The sequence below is a fragment of the Coturnix japonica genome, chromosome 1, assembly GCF_001577835.2.
Source record: "Coturnix japonica isolate 7356 chromosome 1, Coturnix japonica 2.1, whole genome shotgun sequence".
NCBI lineage: Eukaryota > Metazoa > Chordata > Aves > Galliformes > Phasianidae > Coturnix > Coturnix japonica.
Genome location: NC_029516.1, coordinates 121,967,294 through 121,980,727, shown reverse-complemented (window position 1 = coordinate 121,980,727; position 13,434 = coordinate 121,967,294). Strand labels below are relative to the sequence as shown.

Below are 13,434 nucleotides of genomic sequence, written 5' to 3'. Positions count from 1 at the left end.
AGTTTAGTCAAGTCAAAGGGACTAAAAATTAATCATACATTTAAGAGCTTCGGTGGGCTGGGACCTCAATCTTGCACAGTGCCAAGCACCTTGGAGAATCAGACTCACCCAAAGCCACAGAGGAACCAAGTATTTGAACTTGGCATTGAATTGCTCTCCAGGAATGCAGGACACAGCGCCATGCATGAAGCTACCACACACATTCTGAATGAAACTAAAAGTCAGATCTAGTGATGGAAACGTACGCTCATAGCGGGTAAATAAGACAAAACCTACTTGGTTAGGACACTGCCTACATTAAATGGTGCATGTTCTCTCCATGCTCACATTTCCAGTGTTGCAATATATGAACCTGAGAACCGCACTCTGTCGTTACCTGTAGTGCCTATGGCAGAAAACATTACCTGCTACCTCCAAGTTACATACAGCTCTTGAGGAAGATTGCTGTGTCTTCCCATAGCCATTAAAACAGTCTGCTCTCCAAGAATTCTGAAATACTTTTTTCTGACTTCACAGCAGCAACTTAATCGGATGAATGATCTGCCAGTGTTTCCTGGAACAACAAAAAAAAGGAGTTGTAAAAAGTATTTAGAGGGTCCAGGCGCACCGTGTTCTTTGATTACCTTCATCTGGATATATGCAAAGAATTTTTTTGAGAGACAAAGAAGTGAGAGCTCTACCCGAATCTTTAACAAGTGTTTGTTTTATCAGGTTCAAGTTCAGGACTAAACCCAGCTCAGATAACCAGCAACATTTACATAGAGCATTCCTAGAGCTGCATAGGGGAATATGTCTTTCCCTTATAGATTTGCTGTGCTTTACTGATATTGCACAAGATTGCAAGTTGCTCTCGTAAGCAGCACTCAACTGCTCTTATGAAAAATCATTCTGATGCGTGTTTGGGGATAAATATTCATCAGCACCTGAATATATTGAGTGGGACATTTTCCTTTTCTAAAGAAACGTCTCTTTTGTTGACACTGAAAATAAACATTGAGCTTCTGAACAGACCGGTCCATTGTGAGAGTTCCCAAAATTAGGCTAAATGGCTGGTGACTCATTGTTGGGATATTAACCAAAGCAAGATAAATGTGTGTGCAAAGCGAGGGACATGGCTTATCTGATTGGGTTATTGATTGATTTTGAATTAATTTAACAAGAAGACAGGTGTTGAAGGGGGGTGAGACTGCAGCCACAGAAAACAGTTAAGAGCTCAAGCTCTGTCAGCCCCTCCTGGTGCTGATAAGCTAAGAAGAAAAACGCTTTCAGAGGCAGAGGGGGGATAAAGGAGAACAGCAGGGCAGGGCAGCTTGTGAAGCCTTGTGCTTGCAGGCAAACAGGAGGCAGCTTTTGTGCATGGGGACAATAAAGTGCCAGTGTGCATGAGGAGTGTGAGGGCCAGCAACAGGGAAACCCGGGACTGGGCAAGCCTTGTGTGAAGCAGAGAACTTTTTTTCCCAGTGCCAATGGTGTGCCAGCCCTGCTGTTATGGCTGCTGGCCAAAGAAGCAGGTATTGCTCTCAAACAAACAAACCTGAGAGGATCGGATACAATGGAGCAGAGTTCAACTGCAGGAAAGATCAGGCTCGACATTAAAGAGTAACATGAGATGAGGGCAGGGCAAGCAGCAAAGTGTGGAGAGGAAGCCACTGCTGGTCATGGGGGTGGGAGGCAAGTGACACACCAGTTCCACTATCCTCAGGACTTGCACCACTGTGATAGGCACTGAAGGAAACACCAAGACAGGAGAGAGCACCAAGGTAGTAATTTTCATCAGCTCCCAATGAAGTTTGCAAGAGTATGAATGGAAAGTGTAAATAGTCCTTGAAAAAACAGCTGCCCAGCTTAACTGTTTCAGGGGCCCATAGAATTTCTCTGTACAGCAGAGATGCTGTAGATAGGCATGGCATGAAGGTAGTCCTTGGTATTTAGCACACATCTCCACACTGCAGATATCGATGTGTTCTCACCCTCTGAACTATGTAGCACTTATTTTTCACATGAGTAAACTAGCTTTAATATTGGCTTTGAATGCAGATAAATACACTGAGGGTATAGATTTCTCTCTGCCCCCGTAATACTGCATGCATCTCTGGCCTGGATCTCTGGCTTTTCACACTGGTAGCCCATCTCTAGTATTGATTTGGGACGTAGATAGATAGTACACACATTATAGATTTATTTCTGTCTTTGTTGAATCTCTGTTGGTTTGGAAAGTAGATAATCTGCAAGAATAAATTTCCCCCATAACATTGCTTTTGCTCAAACAGGATGGGAAAATATTATAATTAATATCTTCTAGTGTGTTTGGTTACTCACTTTTGCTGTCTGTACCTCACCCTCCCCAGCATCTCCTATCTATTGCAGTCTATCTCAGTGAAATGGCTGGGCATTGGCATAACAGAGCTCTTTCACAGTGAGACATCCCATCTGTCTTCGTTTCCCACAGCATTTCAAGTGCCCCTTCACTTAAAAACCAGTTTCTGAGCCTGCCTTTCATCTACTGCTGCACACTCTTAAGCAGGAATTCTGTAAAAATGTCAGGCTGCTGGGTTTGGGGTGGATTTTGTTGTTGTTGTTTTCTGATGACTTAGAGGCGGCATGTGATTTTTACTCAGGGATGTCACATAGTTTGTGGCAGATGGTGTGCTGCTGGGGAACATGATACTCATGGTACCGCACCAAACCACAGCTTGTTATGTCAATGCAGGTCCAGCACACTTCAACAAACTTTCTTCCTTAGGATGGGCAGTTCTTCAAAGCAAAGAGCCTGAAATATTCAGACAACAAATTGAACATTTTGTGGCATCCCTCCTTGTAGCATGAGAAATGACTTTTCCAGCTCTATCAGGTTTGGTGTCTTTGGGTGGGACATCCATGCCTACCTCAGCAGACCACCTTCTGGTGGCTTCTAAGGAAGAACAGATACTTGTAGGGCTTCTCCAATCTCATGGTAGGCAAATTCCTACCACTACAAAATAACTAAGACATATAAGGGATGGTTGATTCATCTGCTCACGTACAGACCCAGCCACCATGGTAACTGACCTAATAATAAGTCTTAACACTCACCCTGTGTCAGGAGTTGTTCTGTGTTCACTTGTTTTTGGCTTACAGAGCATTTTCTACATGTCTTTTCCATCATCAGCCAGGCTGTTTGTAATCCACCTGCTTACTTTAATAAGATTTAGTTGTCGAATAGGATTCCCTTTAATTTTATAATCAGTATTAGCTTTCTTAACATCTTGCTGTTCTTTATTAGCTTCATCAGAATTGCTTGAGGATTAATGTAGGCTTGGACTCTTGGTGAGGACCCCAGCCTTTTGGAACTTCCATCTAGGTGGCTGATGGCATGCAAAGTATCTTGAGTACCATTAGAATCAGTGGTACCCCAGTGTCTCTGGAAGCCTATTACTAAACACAAGTGTCCAGTACTGTTTGATGTCTGTGGATGGGTAGAGCATGTAATGCTGGCAGATGTAACACTGGGCTTCTGAAGAGCTCTGTTCTTTTGGAGCAGCTGATGGAGGCAGGATGGGATACATCAAGGTTTCACAAATGGTGCAAGGCCTTTACATGTGTGCTAACACACTGACTCCTCAGTAGCCTCACCCACTCAGGCCATAGAAAATATCACCTTCACAAGCAAAATTTCTATGTAGCACCATGCTCCAAATCTTCATTTATTTTGCTGTTAATTTACTGCATTTGGGGGATGCTAGCAGAAGCCTTTACTTGACAATGGGATCAAAAGCAGAATCACATTGCTTCTTTCTTATTAGAAAAAAAACCAACCTCATGCAAATAGTTTTCAGTGAGGGATTTTTTAAATCTATTTTTTTTGTTTGTTTGCTTGCTTTTGTTTTGTTTATCTGTGTGTGTTTTTCTTTTACAAATGCACGTACGTCTTACTTTTCATCGCACTATCCACAGACCTCAAAAGGCTGGTCGTAACTTTAACCAAATATCATCAAACCTTCATTTCCTGCCTATAGCTGCTCTCATGCTTTAGTTTAATAGGGAGTTTTATGAATTTTTTTGAGCACAATGGGGATAAAAATAGGAAAGCACAGGATGTTCATCAAGACTTCTTTGTAGAAAAGCCTGAGGCTGCTACCTCTCTCTGGATCCCCATTGTTTCCTAACTTCAACCCTTCAGAGGGAGATGTATCCTCAGCCAATCAGTGAGAGGGAAAATATGCTGCTGGAGGAAATATCTAACTGTGATTTCTCTGCATGAAAAATATGCTTCTTTCATTGTGATCCTTAGCTTTCATGGAGTGGAGTACGGATAGGATTGTAAAATCCACCTGTCCTCAACTGTCTCTTGCTGGTGGGATGAGATGCAGGAAACATATCCACAATGTGCACATGAACGGCAAAGTTAACTAGATTCTATCACTGATTATATCTCTATTATATCACTGTCCTTATCCTTTAGAGTAAATTTATCTTACTTTACTTTTACTTTCAAAGTTTTTGTCTGGAGTGTTTTCTGAAATTTTAAGCAAAATTCCTTTTAATAATGCTGTAGCTGAGCTCATTTTGCTTAATTAGCAGTTTTTAACATTAGGGAATAGGAGCAGAATGCAAAGAGGCTGCTTTGGTAGATTGGAAATTGTGAACATTTCATACTCTCCTTTATAATATAGGACTTTGTACAAATACAACTAGCAAGCTTAACAGCTCAAACTCTCCTGGCTTTGAACACTGAAAGAGCTGTTAAATTATTAAACTTAGTCTCAACTGGCAAGGACATTCAGCGTCTGAAACCTTACCAAACCTCAAGGCAGTTGACAGCAGATAGTATAATGAACAGAGCAAAGAGAAATTAGGATTTTTTAAAGAATTGATTCTCAAGTTCATCCTTCAAAGTGAAAAATTTCAAAACAACAGCTAGAAAACATGAGCCAAGATTGAAACTTTAAAAATTTCCCTTGTAGAAGCAAATGATTACAACTATCACTTCAGGCTGACGGAAAACCTAGCAAATCTATTTCAAGACTTTAATCCCTCGTGAAATGAAGCACAAAATACAGACATCATTCAAAACACAGAGAAGGAAGTGAAGAATGTAGTGCTTGCTTTGTACAAAAACTCATGGGTTAAATATAAATTCTGCCTGTGGCAGAGAAAAATGGATAGAGCGGAGGAGGTCAGGGAGTTCATCTGGGACTTGTAAGACCAGGATGCCAGTAGCTTTTCAGGTATGAAGAAGAGCTGCATTAACAGGAGTATCCTTTCATTACACAGCCTGTTATTTAGGAACTACTGGGAGTAAACGTGGGTTCAAATCCATTCTGGTTGTTGCAGGAATGAATTCTGGATTTCACATATTCTGGGGATCTCTTTAATCTCTGGACATTGGGCAAAACGTGGGAACATGTGCAGCAATACTTCCTTCCCTGTCCACCTGGTTTCATGCATACAAACAACCCATTATTCAGTTTAACCTGTTCTGCTGGTTCAGAAGCCTAGATATTAACATTTACTAAAATGTTTACTTTCTTTACGACCAAAATGGAAAATGTTGCTCACTGGGGTAGTAAAACATTCAAAGTGTGATAACGAAGAAGCTTTGGTTGTATATCCACTAACTTTCGAGAACTTAAGAATCAGTATAAAAGTAAAACTAAATAAAGCAAAATCAGGTATAGAAGCACAGGGGAAGACTACACCACTTAAATCTGGGTCTATTTTTACAGTAGAACAACCACGTTTACCAAGTTTTAGATAGAGACTCCATGTTGTAACACCTCACGTCTCCAGTTCTACAGAGATCCCCCACTCCTACCTCCTAGTTCCTGCCAGGAAGTCTCCATGTCATCTCCATTAGCTGTCATTTGCCAATAGTGACAGGGAACAACTTGGAGCAGCAGCTTAAAACACTGCCACCCTACTGCCAAGAAGCAGCCCATGAATCTCTGTCATATTGCATTTTCTACACTCAGAGCCAGTCAAGGTCAAGATGTCCTGACTGTTTACAGGAGATCACTGATGAATGAAGAACTGTTCAGACATGCTGAATTGCAGATAGCTACTTTAACTGACTTAATTAGAACATGTTCACTATAAATGCTGCGTGAAGATGAATTTTGCTTCTGCTAGCAGCTAAGTGGTCTTTATCTAGAGGCTAAATAGGTTTAGAAAAATAGAGGTATAGACAAACTTCAAATAAATCATTAAAGGAGGGTGAATAAATAGAGAACCGAGTGCTAGATTGAAATACACACGGTGTTTGGATGGTATGCATATATATTGTGCACTCTGATGGTAGTGTCAATTTTCCAGGTCGAGCAGAAAGAGTTATGAGAGAGTTTGACCCAGTTATTGCTGAGACCCTCTGAGGCAATTCAATATTGGATTACTGCAAGTAAAGGGCACACAGAACAAAATACAGTCTTTCTGCTAATTGCCGTGAGCCTGCAAATGCAATTTTTTACCATAATAAAGAAAGCCAAGTGTTATTCAGGACTTTTGGATTGTACTCAAGTTCTGTCACCAGCAGCAGATGCCAGTAATAAGTACAGACACATTTCCAGAGACACAGAAGTATGGAGGTGAGCTCTGTTTTTCTCGTTGGTTATTTTTTTGTACAGGGTATATGTTGTAAACAAAAGGAAATTGTGACTTTTATTATCCTTCAAAGATGCATCTGGATTTTATCAGTCCATTTAAAATATTTTGTTATTGTTGTGTTTTGTTTTGTTTTTCCTCATTCCCAGATAAAATAAATCCCTGACCAAGAAAATAAAAAACAATCCCAAAATAAGCACACGGCAGAGAGGTACAAAGGGTCTTTGTTCTAAATCACCACAATGTTTTCCTTCTATTCCTTCCAGGAATACAGAAAATGAATCCTTTGGTAGAGAAGCAGGGTGTAATTTCATTGCATCCCTAAATTTTTATGGAGAGCACTTCTGTCTTTTAAGTTTTATCACTGCAGGCAAAGCTGCCCTATTTTTGTTCTGACTCCCAGAAAGAAAGGGACTGTGCCCTGTAGCAAACTATGACATGGGATGATCCTGTTCTGAATGGAGACTTCCTCTATTACAGCAAATCATACCTGTTTACCAAGGACATAGAATCACTGTAGAGACACTTGAGAGCATTCATCTCACCTAACCTGAGGCACTTGCCATGTAGATGCCTCCACCTAAGCTAAACTAGGATTCCCTTCCTAGACTAATGGCTAGAAACATGCATTTCTAGCTCATGATTCATCTGATCTGGTTTGAGTGATTACCTTAGGACAAGATGAATCACAAGTGAGAAGCACTCATTTCTCTCTGCTGATAAGAAAAGAGTGGGTAGGAAAAGGGCTCTGACAGAGACATCTCCTTTGTAGCTCCCTGTATTTAGTTGAGGTGAAATGCAACCTGTCTTTCAGAAAGAACAGAAATTAACGTCTGGCCCAAATTCCATGAAACATCAAGGACCACCAACTTTGCTGAACCCATTTTAATGGTTTGGTCATGGTTGCTGGGGCTCAGTCAAAAATGTTCTGGCATAGATAAGGCTGTGCTTTCTCTGGGTGCATCACCCTTAGCATAAGGGTTAGCCCTCTAAGCAAACTTCCAAGAGAAAAAGAAGGATTATTTCCTCAGTGCTGCAGTCGGTGTATTGTCTCATGATTTTATGTACATTTTGAAGCATAAAGGTGGTACTGAATCCTACAAGAATATAATGCAAATAAGAACCACACAGTTAATTTCTGTAACCTTATTTCTGAAAGTCTACTTATACTTCTTGAATCATTAGTGCAGAATAAAGCATTACAATTTTTCCTTGTTCTGCCAAGGAGACTGTCATTTTGATATAATTTTATCAGAGAGTTCTACAAATTGCTGCTACTTACTTTAAATATCAGGTTAACTAGAAGGCCTTGTAGTCCTTGTGAAAAATGCAGGATTAAAATATTGCTGGAGGTCTCTCAGCTGCAAAATGGCTGGGCTTTCTGAATGAGACACTACAGTTCCTCTTACCTCACGTTTCAAATGAGCTGAGCCCCTGGGAAATAGCCACTTAACCAACCAAGGGCAGGTACCAGAAGCATTACACAAGTATTAGCTGCATATTAACCATCTGTCAACAGAAAGGATAAACCAAAACCTCATGACCACCAGCACTCAGAGAGACTGAGAAGGTGTAATCCAAACAGCACAATTGGAGAGCTAGCTCTCTTCTGCTCCTCAAATATGTGCAGAGAGAGCAGCATTGCTCTTCAGCTCCCATGCATCTCTGGGAAAGGGCCATATGCGCACAGACAAAGCTGAGAGCCCAAATACCTGGAGATGAGAGCCCTGGGGAGAACCTTGTTCAGCTGACTACAGAGTAACATAATTTGCTGGATAGCTCACCCTGTAGATAATATCATTTAGATTTGGGGATCTCAGTCGATTCTGCAGTAGGTGCAGAACTAAACTGAGAGGAGGGAATACAGGGATTTGTTACAGCACATTAATGCAGGGAAGAAATCAGTGTTAAGGAAAATCTGTTTGGTTTTTTTTTTTTTTTTTCGAAGTGTTACAGCATTCATTTGCATTCAAGGATACCAAACACTTATCTCTGATTCTGAAAACATATTGGGATTAAAATAACAGAGCTAAATTAATACTATTGCTACTAATAATCACGGTAATACAAAAAGGAAACAAATCCCTCTGTTCTAAATTTATTCAGCTGCCTTTGAAAAGATGCATGCATTATTAAATCAAATGTATTCTATTTTCTCATCAGTTTTGCTTCTGTTTTTTTGCCCACTTGTTTTCCTTAAGAAAAATTCTGGTGTTCCTGTTTAGAATCTTGTAGCTAACTGCATCATGTATCCCACTGATACAAATGCATATGAACTGTCCATGATAAATTAACTGGTGATGTAGTACACCCAGATATTAGATGAGAGAAAGATATTTCTTTGCATAAATAGACTGAGGGGAGACCTCATTGCAGACCACAGCTTCCTCATGAGGGGAGCGGAAGGGCAGACACTGATCTCCTCTCTCTGGTGACAGCAACAGGACCCGAGGGAACAGCACAAAGCTGTGTCAGGGGGAGGTCAAGCTGGGTGCTAGGAAAAGGTTCTTCACCAGAAAGTGTTCGGGCCTTGGCACAGGCTGCTCACGGTCACTGCCCTAAGCAGCCACAGTTCAAAAAGCATTTGGACAGTGCTCTCAGACACAGGGTCTGATTTTTGGGTAGTCCTGTGTGGATCCAGGAGTTGGACTCAATGGCCCTTGTGGGGTATTCTAACCTGGGGTATTCTATGATGCGAATGAGAAGGTCAGTTGAACCCATACATGAAGTTTTTTAGAAGCAGCTGTAACCATTTAAACCACACTACATTTGAAATAATTGTATAGGACCATAAACCTAATACTAGAAGGACAATGAAATTGAAGTTTCAGTCCCATATACAAGCCTAACTTTCATTCTTAACACTTGTCCCTCTAAAACCTCTCAGTACAGGCCCTCTCTGACTGACCAAGCTACGACTACCTAACACAGAAAGCCATCTCCTGCAATTTTAACAGTTACAGGCTGCTTTGCATCACAGAGACATGGGATACCAACTCAACACATGGTTATGTCCATTTCTACGTAATGCTGGCTGACAGCACAGAATTTCTTCCCCTGTTTTTTTCTATCACGTATCTTCCATGTACATCCTGAGTCTCCCTTCCAACACGTGTGCATTCAACGCTTCTGTGTTTAATCCTTCCAATTATCACCTTCCCCTCTCTTATCCAGTTCCTGAAATATCTTAAATATATACTTTAAGCCTGCAAACTCTGATGCTACTCCTCAGTCACGCATTCATACAAGTTAAATGAAGTATAAATACAAGCTAAGTGGGAGGTAATAGGATGGAATTAATGTCATTTTGGTGGATCTTGATTTGCAGGCATCAGACCTGTGATTCATGTTTTAATGCCCTGAAAATTAAAGGTCCCATGTGGACACAAGCATTGTGCTATGGCTTAAGACAAATACAGCAGGAAGACACATTACTGTTAAATCTTGTATTGTTTCATTTAATAGATGAAAGTATTCAACTGTTTCTCTGCTCTGAAACAGCCATACAATGAATCCCATCTGATCCTGATTTATTGGTATTCATCCCTCCCAATATGTGTGGAGTCCTTTTGGCAGGGGCTTAAGTTCTCTCATCTGTTGTATCCTGGTACACATCTGCTCGTAAGAGTCACATGTAGGTCAGGCACAGCCAGAGCCGCAGACAAATAGTACAAAGGCAGATGGTTACCAACTGCATTCTGGGCAAGATTTTGGCTGAACAAGGTAATCACTTGCTCTACTCCCAAACATATTTCCTATTTCTCTAAAGTTTCTTTGTTTGTTTTTTGGTTTGTTTTTTGTTTTTATGGTGGCAAAATCTGAACAAGGCAGATTTCTCTACCGAATGCTGCAACTTATCATTGCCCACAACAACCTTTGTTATCTTCCAACAGCTTTAGCAGTATCACATAATTTAGCCGTAACTTGTCTACACATCACTCTTTAGAGAGGTCATAAAAGGGGCCATTTTTTGATCGAGAAGAACTGGAGGAAACCCTTCCACGCTGATCTCTAACGTAAATGTTAAACCCATCACTCACGCCTAATCCAAAAATAATAATATAGTCTACTAGTACCACTACTGAAGTTTGTTTCTTTGTTTCCTCCCATTCTGACAGCTTTTCTTCACAGCGACATAATAGTTTACCCCAAAACATCAGATCATGCTTCTATTTTTAAACAAAGAGCAACATTTGCAGCTAAATATATTAACTTTAAGTTACTCGGTAACCTGTGTAGGAAGGTTGTTTCATTTCAATTAGGATGCTGCTTGAGGTTTTGGTATTTGGGGATTTATTTTCAGTGCCTACGTGATATGCTTAACAATACCAATGATGAACAGATAATTATATCTTTGGCTATTCTGTGATGTCTAAAATGTGATGGGTGTTTACCCTGTAAATTTCAAGTACAATTCTGTATCAACCAGCGATTATTTAGAGACAAGAAAATCTTCTACAATTAAATGATCAATCATATGCGAAGATTAATGCTGGTTTCAAGGCCATTGTCCTTTATCACCAGTCATCTGTATTGAGCGATTAAACTGGAAGAAAATAATTTCCCCTCACCCCTTCTAAAAATCACTTCAATTCTGTTGATATGTGATGTATTACCAAAATAATATCTCAGATGAATATTTATAGGTATTTCTGCTCTGTACACATTCATTGATTGGGTTCATCTTCACGGTGCAGACACACATGTTTCTTGTTGGCTAACGATAATGGTAATTATAATAGCAGTACTAATACTGCTTTTCTTTGTAAGGCATGCTGATATCACTGAGTGAAAAGAATTATAGAAGAAGTAGCGAGTCTTCTTACAGGGTTTTATTAAAATAGCAATACCTTATTTCAGTAATCTTTCAATATTTGGGCTTCTTAGGTGCAGTAACGCTCTGAATATTTTCTGCACTTTTTTATTTAAATGCTCAGAACTCTGAATGTACAGAAACGTCAGAATAATATGAGATATCATCATAGAATCATAAAATCAAGGTTGGAAAAGACCTATAAGATCATCTAGTCCAACTGTCCTCCCTTTACCATACCTACAGAAAACCCCTAAACCATATCTCCTAGCTCCCTATCCAGGCACCCCTTGAACACTGCCATATCTTCATTTACATGTGTGTTTATTTTTCCATTCAGAGTATGAGTAAAAATGATTGCTCTCAATCCTTAAGTTTTCAGATTTCAAAGCCATGTGATGGAAGGAGGCACGGTGCAGTCAAAATTCCTGTGTACTTTCTTGCTATTTTGCCTGTGTAGCATGAGCAGGATCTGTGCTCCATGCTGGCTCCAGTCAGTTTGATGTGACAAATATTGTTTGAAACTTTTACACCATTACTGGATGCTGAGAGATGCGCTATTTAATCAGGACTACATCTGACTGTGTTTCTCAAGAGAAGTCATCATCCTACTTAACATCAGCATGCAGCTACCCATCCCTATACAAAATCCCTTCTCCACAGAAGTACCCCAAAATGACAAATGCTAGTTGTAAGGATGCTCATCCACTCGGTGAATGCCCCTCTTAATACTCAATAGTTGTAAATACTGCAAATGGCATTTTTGATATGCTGCAACCACAATGTGAAATTGGTTACTTTGTGGAATGACTGTATGAAAATGTGGCTGCAGCACATGCATAATTGGGATCTCTCAGAGGAGACAAACTGACAGAACTGACAGAATGCATATTGAGAAAACTGAAAGGTTTGTGTACAACTCAAGATTTCCTAACAAATGAAAGTGATTGAATAAAGGGTTCTTTCTTTGTCTTTTTTTTCCTGTCTTTTGGCAGCTTGTTCAGAATGATGAGACACTCAGTGTCTAAAGCCAAATGGCTTCTGCTTAATGATGACAAAGGCACAAGTAGAAAGTGTAGGCTTCATTGAAGTCTACAGGAATTTTGCCTTTGCTTTCAGTTGGTGAGAAATTAACCTGTGGTTTCTAAGGGATACAGAGGATACAGAGTTGATACCACACTCCAGTTGACCAGATGCTTTATGTGCTCTTATGGAACAGACCATGAAAATCTCTTATGATGGAATTTTGTAATGTCTAAGAGCAATAAGAAAGCAATACATTACTGAGCCAAAAAGCAGAGATATTTTCCACTTTGCATGTACCTGATAGGAAATGATTTTATTCTTTTTTTCCCCATTGTATTCATGTGCAAATGCCTGTTTGTTCTGCACACAGCAGATGCACAAAGGAATTGCATGGCAGGTGTTAGTGCATGCTCCAAGGTCACCGCTCACCAGGCTGGGGACGTGGGTGGAAGGTGCCATCAGGCCTGCTCACCCAGGCTTCCTCACCATGAAAACCATGATGGGAGAGGAGTTACATACGAGGGTACTCATTCTGATACAGTGCCAAGAAGTGGTGAGAGATACTCCAATGTGCCTTCATCTGGCTGTGGACAGACTTCTCTAATATTTGAACAGTTTGCAAGGAGACTTCATGTTCAGAGTCCTACAGTCTAAGCAAATTGCCAAGTAACTAATGCTTATCCAAGAGAGGCTATGGTGCTGTCTGGTCTCTTGGACTGCAAAATAATTCCCCAGGGAGAACAGAACCAATTTACAGTTTTCTCCAATGACAGGAAGAGGGGAGGGGGCTTTCTGAGTCTGAGCTCCAAAGAAGTGCTTAGTGAAGCCAGTAGGGCTCTGCATTGGAACTGCTCACACCTTGAGCACTGAGGGACATGGTCAGTGGGCATGGTGGGGGTGGGCTGCTGGTTGGACTGGATGATCTGAGAGGTCTTTCCCAACCTTAGTGATTCTAGTGGTTGGCAACCCTGCACATGGCACAGGGGCTGAAACTAGATGATCATTATGGTCCTTTTCGA

At 40.5% G+C, this 13,434-nt stretch overlaps 1 long non-coding RNA gene across 1 annotated transcript in view; it reads right to left on the bottom strand.

The window, feature by feature from the left end:
- LOC107306581 overlaps positions 1-13,434 on the bottom strand; it is a 63,848-nt gene that overhangs the window by 10,208 nt on the left and 40,206 nt on the right. The window contains exon 6 of the long non-coding RNA XR_004305874.1: positions 405-553. This is a non-coding gene — a long non-coding RNA (uncharacterized LOC107306581). The remainder of the gene's footprint in view (positions 1-404; positions 554-13,434) is intronic.